This window comes from Pituophis catenifer, unplaced genomic scaffold (assembly GCF_029215685.1).
Source record: "Pituophis catenifer annectens isolate HBS135680 unplaced genomic scaffold, rPitCat1.0.hap2 SCAF_1, whole genome shotgun sequence".
Lineage (NCBI taxonomy): Eukaryota > Metazoa > Chordata > Lepidosauria > Squamata > Colubridae > Pituophis > Pituophis catenifer.
In genome coordinates, this window is record NW_027256881.1 from 336,817,733 (window position 1) to 336,834,975 (window position 17,243).

The 17,243-nt window shown below is 43.6% G+C and overlaps 1 protein-coding gene across 2 annotated transcripts in view; it reads left to right on the plus strand.

Annotated features, from left to right (window-relative positions):
- WDR18 (WD repeat domain 18) overlaps window positions 1–17,243 on the plus strand; it is a 76,393-nt gene that overhangs the window by 11,023 nt on the left and 48,127 nt on the right. The window contains exon 1 of one of the 2 annotated variants that reach the window (XR_011600409.1): window positions 6,781–10,038. The exons of the other annotated variant lie outside the window; for it this stretch is intronic. The gene's annotated coding sequence lies outside the window, so the exon portion shown is untranslated. Of the gene's footprint in view, window positions 1–6,780; window positions 10,039–17,243 lie in introns of those variants that run through there. 2 annotated transcript variants of the gene reach the window in all.

A 17,243-nucleotide genomic window follows, 5' to 3' on the forward strand; every position in this document is an offset into this window, starting at 1 on the left:
GCTGCAGAATCTGTTAAAATATTTTGGGCAGATAAGCTATCCAGCGTTCGTTTGAAGATCTCTGGTAAAAAGGACTGTGCCAATTTGTGAGGCATCCTATTTCCCTGTAGTTTCAACTCATTAGTTATGATCTCTTGGTCAATAAAGAACAAGTCCATTCCCTTCTTTATTGAAACTCTTTTTTTAAGTTTTGGAAGATTGCTGTCATGCCTATCCTCTTGTCTTCTTGTTTGCAGGCCAAACATATTTAGTCCCTGCAGCCATTCTTTGTAGGACTTAATTTCCAGTCCCCTCGCCGTCTCTGAACATATTCCTCTTTGCTCATGTCCTTTTCGCAGTGCGCGAACCGGAGAGATGGTTTTATGTGGGATCTGAATATAGCAAAGCAGAGTGGGGCAATTATTTTTCACAATCTGGATTGTGTATTCCTGGTGATACTTTCCAACGTAGTGTTTTCTTTTTTAGCGGCCGTTTCATTTTGTTGGCTCATGTTCAACTTGTGATCTTTTAGTGTAGGAATCTGCAATCTGCATATGTGTAGGGATTTTCCTGTCTTGGATGGCAAACCTCAGATAAGGAAGGTTACTTGCACGTAAGCACCAGGAAATTACATTAGAAGATAAGACCCTAATTCTGTAAACAAGAGGAACAGGAGGAGAGGAAGTGGGATGTGTGTTAGATTTTAATTATAGCCAAATATTGGAAGTGCTTAAGCAAAGCAGTAATGGTTAACCAAAGACTCTAGTTACCTGGAAGATTCTGTAGCCAATGAGATGCTGCCAAGTACACTGTAACTTGAAAGTAACAAACTATATAATGTCACTATGTAAGACAATAAAGTTACCCCTCACATACATCCTCAACCTTTGTGTGTGTGTAGTCACTACATTTTAGAAAGCCCAGTTCTTTTTCGCATACAGTACAGCCAAGTCCCTCCCATCCTACAGCCTTCCTTTTTTTTTTGCCAATTTCAAGACTTTGCATTTTTCCCTGTTAAATTTCATCATATTGATTTCAACCCACTGCTAAAGCCTAATCCTTTTTTAATCTTCCCTTTCTCTCTTGAAGTATAAGCCAGTCCCTTAATTTAGTGTCATCTGCAGGTGATCCGTCCCTCGACTCTTTTACCCAAATCACCAATAAAAACGTTAAACAACACAGCACCCAAGACAGAGCCCCGTTTCACTCCGCTGGATTCTATTCTCCAGTCTGATATGAAATTATTTGGGGACGCGGTGGCTCAGTGGCTAAGACACTGAGCTTGTCGATCAAAAGGTCGGCAGTTCAGGGGTTCGAATCCCTAGTGCCGCGTAATGGGGTGAGCTCCCGTGACTTGTCCCAGCTTCTTTCAACCTAGCAGTTTGAAAGCATGTAAAAATGCAAATAGAAGAATAGAGACCATCTTTGGTGGGAAGGTAACAATGTTCTGTGCGCCTTTTGTGTTTAGTCATGCCGGCCACATGACCACGGAGAGGTCTTCAGACAGCGCTGGCTCTTCAGCTTTGAAATGGAGATGAGCACCGCCCCCTAGAGTCAGGAACAACTAGCACATATGTGCGAGGGGAACCTTTACCTTTACCTTACTCTTCTAGATTCAGTCAAATGGCCAATTAAAAAATCAATCTAAAGTTACCTTAGGTGACCCCTGTTTTACCATTTTATTAATACAGGTAGTCCTCGACTTACGACCACAATTGAGCCCAAAATTCAGTTCCTAATGAGACAGTTATTAAGCTAATTTTGTTTCATTTTACAACCTTTTGTGCCACAGTTGTTAAGTGAATCACTGCAGTTGTTAAGTTAGAAGCACTTGGGTGAATCTGGCTTTCCCGTTGACTTTGCTTGACAAAAGGTCATAAAAGATGATCACATGACCACAGGATACTGCAATTGTCATAAATGAGTCAGTTGCCAAGCGTCTGATTTTTGATCAGGGATGCTGTAATGTTCGTAAGTGTGAAAAACAGTCATAAGTCACTTTTTTTCCTGTGCCACTGTAACTTTAAACAGTTGCTAAATGAACCGTTGTAAGTCAAGTATCTGTATATCAGAAGTTTTGTTAAATATTTTGTGTAAGTTAGCACTATTCAGTGTTGGATAAATTGGGCAAAGTTGATAAATGCAGCTGATAGAAATCATTCCTTGCTATCATACTCATGTACGTATTATGTACTAAGTAGAGAAACACCCCAAAATTATGGACTTGCTCTTCTGGAGGTGTACAACTTCTGCAATCAGGCAGAACTGCTGCTAAGTAACAATCCTTCAGTTTAAATTTGTGATCCAGCCTGAAAAGAGACTGATACAATATTCTGTTCAGTCTTGTTTTCAATGTCCCATTATAGGGAGCAATAGAAACTCAAGTAAGTCCTTGTTCCTTGTTTTTATCCTGTTAGTATAAAACAGTGAAAAAAGTGAAGTTCTACATTTAGGCAAGAAAAACAAAATGCACAGGTGCAGTATATTACTGTAATACTGTAATAATAGATATTTTTAATTGTAAATGGATTTTAGTCGGGAGGTTTTAAATTTTGGGCCAAAATTTGTTTAATTCTTTTAAAATTTTAAATTTTGTATTGGGATGTTTTTTATTCTAGGCTGTGCACCGCCCTGAGTCCAGCAGGAGAAGGGCGGTATAAAATTTAATAAAATAAATAAAATAATAAATAAATATGTGCTACCTCACTCAATAGTAGTAACTGTGAGAGGGATCTTGGAGTCCTTTGGACAATCACTTAAATATGAGCCAGCAGTGTGCTGCAGCCACCAAAAAAGCCAACACAGTTCTAGGCTGCATAAACAGAGGGATAGAATCAAGATCACGTGAAGTGTTAATACCACTTTATAATGCCCTGGTAAGGCCACATTTGGACTACTACATCCAGTTTTGGTCGCCACGATGTAAAAAAGATGACGAGACTCTAGAAACAGAGCAGAGAAGAGTAACAAAGATGATTAGGGGACTGGAAGCTAAAACATATGAAGAACGGTTGCAGGAACTGGGTGTGTCTAGTTTAATGAAAAGAAGGACTAAGGGAGACATGATAGCAGTCTCCCAATATCTCAGAGGTTGCCACAAAGAAGAGGGAGACAACCTATTCCCCAAAGCACCTGAGGTCAGGACAAGAAGCAATGGGTGGAAACTAATCAAGGAGAGAAGCAACTTAGAACTAAGGAGAAATTTCCTGACAGTTAGAACAATTAACCAGTGGAACAAGTTGCCTCTAGCAGTTGTGAATGCTCCAACACTGTAAGTTTTTAAGAAGAAATTAGATAACCATTTGTCTGAAATGGTATAAGGTTTCCTACCTGGGCAGGGGGTTGGACTAGAAGACCTCCAAGGTCCCTTCCAACTCTGTTATTCTATTCTAAAAAGTAGGCTGGGGTGATAATCCATGTTGAGTGTTACATATTAATAAAGCTACAGGAAGTAAGTCCTCTTATCCTCATCCCACTTTCCGAAGGCCGTGATGGCCTCCCTCTTTCTCTTGGAATGCATTATAATGGGAAATTATCAAAACCAATAATCAAGTGATTAAAATTGCAACTGTACATTTAATTCTATCGAACAGCCAACAGCCAGGACTTGGCAAACAGACTCGCTGAGTCAGACTTTTATATAGATGTTTGTTTAAAAGATTTATAAAGCTGCCGCTCTCCCAGTTTAACTCTTAAGTGGCAGACACCAAAAAAAATCAAAAAGAAAATCAGGATCAAAGAAGAAAATACTATGCAAGACCAAAACAAATGGCACTTAATCGAGACAGCTAATAATAACATATAGTCTCACTGCAGAACTGGCTTGTATACCATACCAGTCTCGGATGGGAGAAAAGCCGGGTCTTTTATGTCTCTATGTGAGACCATTAGAGTTCAGCTATCTTGGTCAGCAGTGAGGAGGGACATTTTCCTACTCGCCGTTCAGACACTCCTCATTCTGGGTTACGATCACTCCTATTTGCACAGCTGAGTGTCAATCAAATCCCTCTGGAGCTGCATCCTCCTCACTTCCTGCTTCCTCCCCAGACTTTTTCACTCAGCCATTGCTATAGCATCGAGTGTCTGTTCTCTTGATTGCATTTCGTTCTTCATTTAGTTATTTCCTTCTGAATTGGCTAAATATTAGTTATTTATTGTTTAAAGGTGCTGCGCTTCTTTTGCCTTCGTTTGGAGGAGGTTAAAGCGCGTAGCGGCGGTTCGGGGCTCCGGCCGCCGCTTGCGGCTTGGCTTGGCTGGCGCTTCATTTCTAACGTTTTTTCCCGCCGTTTGCAGCCATTGCCGCCATTTTGCTGCCAGTCACTTTGCGAGGCTCCGGTTTGCCTTAGTGGCCATTGGATCGAGCGGCTTGAGTCCCTGCCGGCTGGCATACTCATCAGCTGCCTTTGAATATTGTGACTGCTTTTTTGCTGCAGCTTCAGTCCGGCCGCAGGCGCTGTGTTTCGCCTGGCTTAGGACTTCTGGAAATTCCCCTCGCGGGCCGCCATTTTGAGCCCTGATCATCGGCTCCGTTTTTGGATCTCCGTGGCCATAGCGACCTGGGCTTTGGTTTCCAGGGTCGCTAGGTTGCTGGCAGGTGGGGACGCTGTCCTGATCGTACCTGCAATTAACAACGGCCTGCAGAGGGGCGCCTGAAAGTTCAGGGAAGTACACATTGCTTAAATTAATTTACATTTTTATTTAAAAAAAAAAAAAAAAAAAAAAGGGGGGGGGGGGCTGTTGCCTTGTTATATTGATAAACTGGTTGTGATTGTACATATTTATTGCATTTATTACAATTAAAAGATAAATATATATATATATATATATATATATATATATATATATATATATATATAATATAATAATAACAGAGCATATAGATATATATATTACAATTATATTGCTAATATTCAATCATATATATAGAATTGATAGGTTCTCTTTACAATTAATTCATTACTTAATTAATAATTCATTGGGGTGATTGATCATGGATGACAGGGAGGAAGGTGCCCTTTCCTCTGATATGGACAGGAGTCTCTCTCCCTCCCCAGTACCTTCCCCTAGACAGCTCAGGGGGAAGAAATCTAAGGCTTCCAAGCAGACAAAGTCCTCCAAATCTGCCACAGCAGATAAAGATGCCCAAAGGAGGCATAAAGCACTAGAAAAGCAGTTTGCTAAGGCTAGGCAACGGGCCCAGGACCCTGGTCAAGGACCAATTCCTGAAGGCTTGGGCCATGAGGTGACCTGTGAGCCCTCGGCCTCTCATAATGTAGAATTGTTGGTCAGTGGTCTGAGGGAGGATGGCCCATCTAACTCTCAGGAGGCTCCAATGTCTGCGACTAATCAGTCAAGGGCCAGTGTTAGGTCCCGCTCCTCTAGTTTTGCAAGCCATTTTTCTCAAGCTTCTAGGCCAGGCCCTGAAGCTACTTTTACACCCACTGCAGCAGGCCTCCGCCCTGAAGCGGGCCCAGGGGTTCCTCAGCCTGTGGATTTTCAGTCCTTTTTTACTCAGGCCATGTCCCATATGTATCAAATGGGGTTGCAACAAGCCTCTGGTGCCTTCCCTGCTCCTACGTGCCCTACCACTTCGGCCTTTTCCATGCATCCCCCTGGTGCACAACATCAGCAGAGATCTGTTGACTGTAGCCTTGTGCCTGAATCAGCCCGGGAGGACGATTTCCTGGAAGATTTTGAGATGTCGGAGGATGAAGAAGAGATTCAGGACAAGCCGGCATTTCCGGGTCTATTTAAGCCTTCATTGTTTCGCTCTCTCCTACGCAAGGCGAAAGCTGCCACTAATATGGATTCCACACCTCTTCAGGGCTCCTCTTCTTCTAATCCATCTGGTCCCAACAGTAACCTGTTCAATCTACCTCAACCTGATGAGGACTTTGTTCCCTGTCCGGATCTTTTCTGCCAGGTTGTTCAAAAGCCTTGGGACCGCCCCGCCTCGTTGTCGGGTCCGAATTCATTTGATCGAAAGCTCTATGCCTCGGCCCCTGCGCTGGATGCCCTCCTGCAGTTACCTTCGATTGATGATCCGGTGGCGAGTCTTACATCGTCTTCCATCCTGGTAGGTGAGGCTGGGGATGGTCTCAAGTTTGAGGACAAACGAGCCGAAATGGGGTTTCGCAAAACACACCAAGCGGCGGCTTGGGCCATTCGTGCTGCAACCTCCTCATCATTCTTTAATCGGGCATCGCTGGTGTGGTTGCGTCAATTGAAGGACAGGCTTCCCCCTGAGGACGCACGATTACAGCAGGACCTGGCCAAACTGGTCGCAGCTGCTGAATATTCGGCTGACGCGTCCTTAGACGCAGCTAAGTTTGCTTCCAGGGCCTTAGCTTCGACTGTATCTTCAAGACGTCTCTTGTGGCTCCGTAACTGGAGAGCTGACGCCAAGTCCAAGTGGCGCTTGACTGCTGCCCCGTACAAAGGCCCTGCCTTATTTGGCTCATCCCTGGACTCTGTGCTGGTCGAGAATAGGGATAAGAAGAAGGTGTTACCCACGTCCTTCCGACGTCAGGACAGGCGCTATGTACCTTATAATCGACAGCCCTTTCGACAGGAGCAGGGCGCCGGAGGCGCCTCTTACTACAGATCTTCGCAGTCTCAGTACCAACCAACTTCGGACAGGGCGCCCTTTCGTGACCGCGGTCGCCGACAATCCAACTTCAGGCGACCTTTCAGACAGTCAGCGGGCCGTTTTTCCAGGCGCGGTAAGTGACTCACCGCCTCTGGTCCCAATCGGGGGCAGGCTCCAGGCATTCTCTCACCTGTGGCCATCTACCACCTCGGATGCCTGGATTGTCCAAACTGTCACCGAAGGGTTACGTTTGGAATTCACCACCATGCCACAGGACTTTTACCTTCAATGCCCTTGGCCACTTCAGCCGGAGAAGCGGTCTCTTCTGTTGCTCGAAATTCACCATTTGTTGCAAATCCAGGCCATAGAACAGGTTCCATTGCATCAACTCAAAACCGGCTTTTATTCAACACTATTCCTGGTACCGAAATCCTCGGGCGATTGGAGAGGCATTTTGAACCTTCGACGTCTCAATCAACACATCTTGTACCGTCGGTTCAAGATGCATTCCCTCAAGTCTCTGCTGGGTTGCATTCGTCCGGGAGATCTGATGCAATCTGTAGATCTAAAGGAAGCGTACCTGCACGTCCCTATTCATCAGTCGCACAGGAAGTTCCTCCGGTTTGCGTTTGGAGACCACCATTTTCAATATCGGGCGATGCCTTTTGGCCTTTCGTCCGCTCCGAGGACGTTTACAAAGTTGCTAGCGGCAGTAGCGGCGTCGCTCAGAAAGATTCCTGTTCGTCTGGCGTGCTACCTCGACGACATTTTGATCCTGTCGTCTTCTCCCGAACAGGCGACCCAGGACCGGGAGCTAGTACTTCAGTCCCTTCAAAACCACGGGTTCACTTTGAACCTTGCCAAAAGCCATCTTGTTCCCACATCGAGTATCCTACATCTCGGAGCAACAATAGATTCAACACTGTGTGTGGTCTCCCTATCTCCCGACAGACAAGCCAGCATTCGGGAACTGACATCTCAAGTCTTACTACACCGGACTGTGACCTTGCTGTCTCTCTCCCAGCTTCTGGGGAAGTTGATATCTTGCTTAGACATTGTTCCGTGGGCGCGTTTCCATCTTCGTCGCCTCCAATGGTTCCTACTCCCTTACCAGAGACAAGGTCGAGCGGAGTCTCTTCTCAAGGTAAAGGTTCCAGCTCCAGTTCGCCTTTCCCTGAGGTGGTGGCTATCTCCAGCCCTCAACAAGGGTTCTCCCTTTCTCGAACCAGCTCGGATGGTGTTGACCACGGACGCAAGTCTGCGAGGCTGGGGGGCTCACCTCGACCGTCAGCTAGCCCAAGGTGCCTGGTCATCGGCGGAAAAACTGCACAATATAAATTGGCTAGAGCTCAGAGCGGTCCGTCTCGCCGTGATACACTTCAAACGCCTTGTATATCACCAGGACCTTCTGATTCTAACAGACAATGTGGCCACCAAGGCCCATATCAACAAACAAGGGGGGACCCGCTCCTGGGTTCTGATGCAGGAGACGGAGCGTCTTCTGTCATGGGCAGAGCTCCACCTCTCGTCGATAAAAGCCGAACACATCTCGGGGACTCTCAATCGAGAAGCAGATTGGCTCAGCAGAGACCAAATAGATCATGCCGAGTGGAGGTTGGACCCCAGCTTGTTCCAGGACCTGTCCAGGAGGTTCGGCCTTCCCCTAGTGGACCTGTTTGCGACGGCAAAGAATACCCAATTGCCGAGATTCTTTTCCCGCTATCCATGTCCAGCTGCGGAGGGGCTGGATGCTCTTCGGAGTCAGTGGCCCAGGGGCCTTCTTTATGCCTTCCCTCCCCTTCCTGTCATCCCAAAGGTTGTGCGGAAGGTCATTCACGAACGGGCGAACCTTCTACTAGTTGCACCGTATTGGCCCCGTCGAGAGTGGTTCGCCGATCTCAAGAACTTATCAGTCGAACCACCGTGGAGGATTCCACCCGACAAGATAGTACTAACTCAAGGAGCCATCCGTCATCCGGAACCAGAATGGCTTCGATTAGCCGTGTGGCATTTGAGCGCATAAAGCTCATTAAGGACAATTTGTCTGCCGATGTTATCTCCATTATTCAGGCAGCTCGAAGGCCATCAACAATTCGTATTTATAATGCCTCATGGACTGCCTTCACGAGATGGTGCGGAGATCATCACGTAGACCCCACAACTGCTTCTGTTCCGGACATTCTGTGTTTTCTGCATGCGGGTTTCTCCAAGGGCTTGGCCCCCGCGACTCTACGCCGACAGGTGGCGGCTCTTGCCACTGTCCTGTCAGGAGAATCTCGTGTTCCTTTGTCTCAGGACCCCAGGATCCGTTCCTTCCTCCAAGGGGTCTCAAATTTGCGGCCTCCGCCAATTCATCGCTACCCCACTTGGGACCTTACCTTGGTGTTGCAGGCCTTGACGGGTCCACCGTTCGAACCCATCGCTTCGTCCAGTCTACGCCACTTGTCTTTGAAGATGGCCTTTTTGTTAGCAATAACTTCGGCGCGCAGAGTATCCGAAATTGCTGCCTTGTCCATGAGAAGTGATCTCTGCATCTTCTATCCTGACCGGGTTGTTCTACGCCTCGACCCGGCTTTTGTTCCTAAAGTGAATACTCGTTTTCATCGAGCCCAAGAACTCGTTTTGCCTAACTTTTGCCCGAACCCGCGTCATCCTGCTGAGAAGCGGTGGCATACTCTAGATGTGAGACGGGCATTGAGGAGATATCTTAAAAGGACTGCCCCTTTTCGAAAGACTGAGGCTCTGTTGGTGTCCTTCCTTCCCTCTTCCCTGGGTCAGAAGGTCTCTTCAACCACAGTAGGAAGGTGGCTCAAAGCCTGTATTTCTAAGGCATATGACTTAAGGGAGGCCCCTGTCCCGGGTGGTATATTGCCCCATTCTACCCGTAGCGCCGCAACCTCTGCGGCTTGGGCTACCCAGGCTTCGGTAGATGATATTTGCCGGGCGGCCACATGGTCTTCCCTTTCATCCTTTGTAAGTCACTATAGGCTGGATAAGTTTGCTTCTGCAGATGCTGCCTTTGGCAGAAGGGTATTACAGGCTGTAATCTCTCCACAAGGCCAGTCTACGGCTTAATTCCCTCCCTTCCTTTCTAACTTGGGTATATCCCAGAATGAGGAGTGTCTGAACGGCGAGTAGGAAAATGGTCGTTGCTTACCTGAACGACCCTTTTGTACTCGACGTTCAGACACTCCGTCCCTCCCTTTCTTGGCCGTGCCTGGCTTTGGTGGAGGTCTGCTTTTTCTCCCTCTGTAGCTGTCTGCTTCCTGTGTGTCTACCTGATGGAGTTTCTAATGGTCGATCCTGCTGCTATTGAGCCAAGTTGTCTTCGTGAAAAGTCTGAGGAGGAAGCAGGAAGTGAGGAGGATGCAGCTCCAGAGGGATTTGATTGACACTCAGCTGTGCAAATAGGAGTGATCGTAACCCAGAATGAGGAGTGTCTGAACGTCGAGTACAAAAGGGTCGTTCAGGTAAGCAACGACCATTTCAAAGGGCAGACTTGACAACAGAAAAAACATGTCTTAAGCCACCTTAGCTTCATAGGTGATAACTTGATGGGAGTCATGTGGCATATACTGTACAATTCATAAATTATTATTGGTTGATCGCACACAGATATGGCCTTTTTGTCCACCTATTGGGTCCTTTCCAAGGACCTGGGTTAGATGAATGTTGCTAGCTATAAATAAATGAATGAATGAATGAATGAATGAATGAATGAATGAATAAATAAATAAATAATCACCACCAGGATCTTACACCTGGAAGTCTATTGGCAGCCAGTGCAGTTCACACAGTAGTGGTATTTTAAGGGCCACACTGAGGGATGTTCATTGCTGCCCATCTTGTTGCATTCTGAACGACCGGCAGCTTCCAAGTGGTTTCCAAGGGCAGCCCCCAAATAGAGTGCACTGCAGAAATAAGACAAAAGTTGCATAAAAGCTCTCTTGACCACAGAGGCCAGCTGGTCCTCAGACTCCCTAGAATCACAATGGATTCATAGAAGAAGGAAGTCCATGAGGAGCCCCAAATTGCATATCGGGGTGGAACCACAATTCTTCTCAGAGCCAGCGTGGAAAATTCCCAAAACCAGTTCCTGAAAGACCCACCACACAATCTTTCAGTCTTGTGAATAGAAATAAAAATGGAATGGAATAATAGAGTTTGGAGAGACCTTGGAGGTCTTCTAATCCAACCCCCTGCTTAGGCAGGAAACCCTATATCATTTCAGACAAATGGTTGTCCAATCTCTTCTTAAAAATTGCAACATTCACAACTTCTGGAGGCAACTTAACACTGGTTAATTGTTCGAACTGTCAGGAAATTTCTCCTTAGTTCTAGGTTGCTTCTCTCCTTGAATGGTTTCCACCTAATATAGTTGAGCTTGTTTTTCCTCATCTGGACACCCCCAGTAGCTTCCAGGCACTAGGAGAAAAGCAAGACAGCATCATTAGTTCAGTTTAGGCAAAGGAATATAACCGTATCGTCAATATGAGCCATAGTGGCGCAGTGGTTAGAATGCAGTACAATTAGTCCTCAATTTACGACCACAATTGAGCTCAAAATTTATGTTATTAAGTGAGAAATTTGTTAAGTGAGTTTGCTCCATTTTCCTTCCTTTCTTGCCACATTTGTTAACTGGATCACTGCAGTTCTTAAATTAGTAACATGGTTGTTAAGTGAATCTGGTTTTCCCTGTTGACTTTGCTTGTCAGAAGGTCACAAAAGGGGATCAACTCCGGGACGCTGCAACCGTCATAAATGTGAATCAGTTGTCAAGCATCCGAATGTAAATCACATAACCATGGGGATGCTACAACGAGTGTAAGTGTGAAAAATGGTTGTAAGTCACTTTTTTCAGTGCCGTTGTAACTTTGAACCAGTCAATAAATGAACTGTTGTAAAGTCGAGGACTACCTGTATTGCAAACTGCCAGGAGTTTGTTTTTCATGGGCTCAAGATTGACTCAGCCTTCCATCCTTCCAAGATCAGTAAAATGAGGACCCAGATTGTTGGGAACAATATGCTGACTCTGTAGGCTTTCTTTGCATCTAAAAATATCGAAGCCATTTGTTTTTCAGGATGTGCCTCATAATATTCCAAAGTGTTCCAAAATTATCCTCATGTTGTCTTTAATCTGTCTTTTTGGCAGAAACCCATTTTGATCAGAGCGTATGAAATTATTTAAGTATCTTTTGAGTCTTTCTGCCAATATTGAAGCCTAAACACATTACACCAATACCAAATGGTGTAATGGGCATTGGTAACCAAGCACAGTCTTCTGAACTGGTCTGGAAGGACACCATGATTTGTTGCTCAGTAATCTTCCCCCCCCCACCACCACCACTTTAAATAGAGCTAAAAATGCCATTTCTCCCTTCCTTCCCCCCACCCCACGTTCTATAACAATTTTATTTTACTTAATACATCTCAGCAAGGTTCACTGCTCTTCCCCCAGTCTCTCTTCTCTCTGGATTTGCTCTCTGCAAACATTAAGTTGCTGTGCTTTTTGGCTCTGTACTCCTTAACATCCTGGAGAAATATAAAATCAGGTTTTATTTGAGTCAGAGGAATTGAAAATTTGTGTGGAATGTGGGTTTTTTTTTTTTTTTAAGATCCATGGATTGGAAAGTACATTAAAATCCATCTAATCAACTCCCTAATTCCTAATTCAGTGCAACAGCTGCAAGTATAGTGGGTCCCAAAAAGAGAGTAGTTAAGTCAAAAAGAGATCATCACCTCTGGAAGCAATCTACTCTGTTGTTAGAAAATCAAAATCCATTCAAAAGAATTGTATGTGGAATTCCATGTTGTATTCCTGGAACTTTCCAAGGTGATCCAGGATGTTCTAGAACACTATCCAGGACTTTCTGTTTTGGAAGAGTCACTTCCAGAAAATGATGGACTTATCCCTGGAATGATCGAATTGGCACATTCCCAGAATAAAATGAGGGAGAACTATATAACTAACAAAAATGTTCTTCTAATTTATTTAGGTAGGAGGTAGGAACTGCATAGTTCCTTTTATCTATAGGAAGGACGTGTCATTTACAGATCAATCATGACTCTAATAAATAAGATTATATTGAACAGAACAGAATAACAGAGTTGGAAGGGACCTTGGAGGTCTTCTAGTCCAACCCCCTGCTCAGGCAGGAAACCCTACACCATTTCAGACAAATGGTTTTCTAGAAGAGAAGAGAAGAGAAGAGAAGAGAAGAGAAGAGAAGAGAAGAGAAGAGAAGAGAAGAGAAGAGAAGATAGATTTCAAAATTGTCAAGAAGTCCAGCCTTTTAACACTTCCAGGAACAGAGAATCTACAGCCTTTGTAAGAGGATTTCCACTGTTGTGAAGAATGTGCCATCAAGAAGTTTTCCCCTGACAGTATCAGAAAGATTCTGTGAATACAAAATGTGCTGGTCTCTCTACAAAAATTGCACTTATTTGCTCCACATTTGGTGGACAAGTTGAGGTGAGAGACAATACCACTTTGATGCTATTCGTGAAGTTTTGGGAGTGGGTGGTTTTGAAAAGATTGCTGGTTGATCCACTCCTCAAAAGGCCTGCCCTAGAGATTTCAGGATGAGACAACTTCTCTTCAGCTTCGCCTGTTTTTAGGAAAAATTGTAGAGAAAGTGATGGTGTGACAGCTGCAAAGGGCCTTTGAAAGGCCCCACTTCTCTTTTAAGTAGAGAAGACACAATAATAAATGATGTGGGTTTTTTTCTCTCTCTCTTCATGCTGGAGAGTTGCTATCAGATCAGTAGATAATTCTTGGCACGCGACAGATCCTTATATTATCCTCATATTTTTCTATCCCATAAATTTAATGCCACATTTTATTACCCCATTCAAGAATCTGTTCCACTTGGCTACATATTCCTTCTTTGCTTCACGGACTGTTTTTGAATATTTTTCTATTCTTTTCTCTCTTTTTTTCTATCTGGATACTGGGTGGGCAAGAGAAGATGAATAATTTAAATGCAAAGTCTTCCCAGGATTGCAGATGTCTTTTTTTCTTTCTTTCTTTTTTTTTTCCTTCATTTTTTTTTGTCTGTACCAGATAATGCTCTCACCCAGGGTTAATGAGAATACCGCAGGCTTCCATCCACTGTGAAAAGAGTGCAAATGTTATTTTTATAACAGCAATATTTAGTGTGCTTTCAAATTCAGATCCGTCTTGGGTGAACAATAGGTAATGAAAACGTTGTCATGCTTCCTTTCAGCCTCTTTGAGTGTGTTGTGATTAAATATTTCAAGTGTGCTCTAATTGGAGAAGAAAGGGGGGAGTGGCCATCCTCTGAGGGTCTCTGCACTTGTTCTTCCTCCTGTCACACCTCAAACTTTTAGAATTATGACTCCATATCCCTTGATTTGTTATCACAATTATAGCTAGTCCTCGACTTACAACTGCAATTGAGCCCAAAGTTTCTGGGGTCAAGCACAAAGTTGTTAAGGCTAAAGTAAGACAGTTGTTAAGTGGAATTTTACCCCATTTCACAACTTTTTCTTTTTACCACAATTATTAAGCAAATCATTGCAGGTGTTAAGTTAGTAAAAAAAAAAAGCATAGCAATTAAAGTATTGAAGCAGGCAAGAGACGATGGATAGACGATGATTTTCTTGTTTATTGTTGTTCTGATTCATTTTTCATTTTTCCTCTTTCTTTTAAAGCAGAGCAATTAAAGTATGAAGCGGGCAAGAGATGATGGATGGATGATCCTTTTTTTTTTGTTGTTGTTCTGAATTGCTTCTACTCCTCTCTATTCTTTTTTTTTTTCTTTTTTTCTTTAGGCAGGTGACATGATTAGAAGTTAGGCAGGAAAGAAAGAAAAAGTTTCTTAATAAAGGGTGACATGATTAAAAGCTAGAATAAGTGATAGAAATAAGGGGAATATTAATGTATACATTTTTATTTTATAAAATGAAAGTAATAATGAGAAAATGTGGAATAATTGAATAATGATAGACTGCAACCTAACATAGATGTGTATTGTTACTAGAGATACATAAGTTGATTGAATGTAATAATTATGTTTAATCTGATCAATTTCATTTGTATTGGAATGTATGGTGCCCAGGTGCCACACTGTTCACGCATTGATTTTGATCACATGACTCTGGGACACTGCAACGGCCACAAACACATGTCAGTTGCCAAACGTCCAAATTTTGATCTGGTAACCCATGGGAATGCTGCAACTGTCATCAGTGTGAAAAACAGTCATCAGACACTTTTTTCAGTGCCATTGGTCACTAAATGAATGGTTGTAAGTCGAGGACTATAAGACTTGTGGTGAACATCCCTGTAATGTCCACTTCAAACTACCAGCTATATTTTATTAAGTTTATATGCCACTCATCTCACTGTCAAGCAAACTCTGGGCGGCTGACAACAATATAAAAATACAATATAGAAACAATAAGAACATGAAAAGCCTTCAGCATTAAGAATTAAAACATTTAAAATGAACTAAGTCTAGATAAAAGAGACCAATACAAGAACAGAATGGAATTGGAATCTTGTAATCTATTAACCATCCTCCAAAGGAGGATGCTTCCATTAGGCCAGGTTTTGGGGCCCTTTCGGAAGGCCAAGCAGGTGGGGGCATATCTCACCTTGAGGGGCACAAAGTTTTTTATTTATTTATTTATTTTATTTTTAATTTGACTTATATGCCGCCCTTCTCCGGAGACTCAGGGCGGCTTACAATGTGCTCAGCAATAGCCTTCATCCTTTTGTATATTTATACAAAGTCAGCTTATTGCCCCCACAACTGGGTCCTCAATTTACCTACCTTAGAAAGGATGGAAGGCTGAGTCAACCTTGAGCCTTGGCGAGATTCGAACCTGCAGTAATTGCAGGCAGCTGGTCTTAAGAACAAGGTGCTTTAGACCACTGTACTACCAAGGCTCTTGGTTCCATGGAGCCATGGCAGAAAAGACAGAGGCCACTCTTTTGAAGACAGCAAAGTTTGACTCGACCTTCCATCCTTCCGAGGTCGATAAAATGAGAACCCAGGTTGCTGAGGGCAATATGTTGACTCTATAAACCACTTAGAGAGTGCTGCACTGTGAAGCAGTATATAAGTCCTAAGTGGTATTGCTATTTTGGACAGAGAGGACCCCTGGTTTGAAAGAGGGGTCAGAGGCCATCTATGTCAAAATTGAACAGCCCTCTTTCAACAGAGGGGGAAGCTACAACACAGTCCTTTCAGCAGTTCCAAGAGGGCTCCACACCTATTTGCACCACTCAGGTGATTCTGAGGACACAGATGAACCTCCAAGTGGCCTCAAGGACTCTCTAAAAAGAATGCAAATAACCAGCTGTCTGCAAGGAGTATAAATCCTTCCATTCCCCACTATCCAGTCAGAGCTGAAGAAGCTTCTTGGATGATAAGCAAAACGTCTTCAAAAGAAAAACCTGTAAAGTCCAGTTGCCTCTTGAAAAAGCACCCTTGGGACAACCATGTCATAGTTTGTTGCAAAAATCAAATCCAGAAAGCACACGCAGGTAACTGATTCAGCAGGATTCATGAACTTCTCTTTATATGTATTATAACACATGAAATAAATATACAATACCAACACCAGAGTAGAGAACAGTTTTCAGTTCTGAGTTGCAGACAGACTAGTTTCATTTTAGAGTTCAGCACAGAGCTAAGCCACGCCCAGACGTCTTGCTTAAGTTTCTGTTTCCAAACAGTCCTCATTGGCTGATCCAGTTGCGATGCGTATTCATTGGCTGACTTTGTTACCATGTCTCTGCCAGTTCATGAATATTCTGACAAACCATAACCTGGATGACTGAGAATCTCCATAGACATGGCAGAAAAGGCTCTTCTGGACTCTGTCAACCATTTTTTTTTTTTTTTTGGCTGATTGGGTCCAAAATATACCTCTTCTGCCAGAGTGGGTGGGGCAGACCAATCCCATTGGGGCGAGATTGGGGCGAGATGCCATAAGGGTGAAAACCAACACCTTAAACTTGGACCTGGAAACAAACCAGCAACCAGTTTATTGACTCAATCATAACTTACTATCCTGCGCAAGGATTGCGATTCCAAATCCAGAACAAGAACAAAGCATTTATTTATTTAAAGCATTTTTTTTTTATTCTGCACTCTGTCCGCAATGGCTCTCGGAGCATCTTATGCAAGATTGACACTACTTAGGATTGTTGGCTTTTTCTTTTGTTTGTCTACGAAGCATTTTTGTGTTCTGTGGACTCTTTAAGAAGGGAGATGAAATTAAAACAGGTTGGGTTTTTTCCTGACTTCTGACTTTGTCAGCTTATATGGAGGTGTTCCTGTGCAAAGATTAACTGTCCCATAATTCTTGTTTCCATACAACAACCAGGTTCATGTTTTGAGGAAGCCTGCAAAGGGCACAGAATAATGCCATATATACCACTACCATTTTTTGACAGCTCTTTTCTGACCTAGGCTTCCCCAGCAGCACAAAGCCGAGTCCTCGTCCCGATAAAACCCTTTTATTTAATTTACAGTGAATTCCTCTCCAGCAAAGTCTTTCCTCTCCCACAGTCTTTCAAGATAGTTCACAATTACCGACCTTTATCAGGCTTGGAGAGTGGCCAGGGCAATATTATTATTATTATTATTATTATTATTATTATTATTATTATTATTATTATTATTATTTATTGAATTTATAT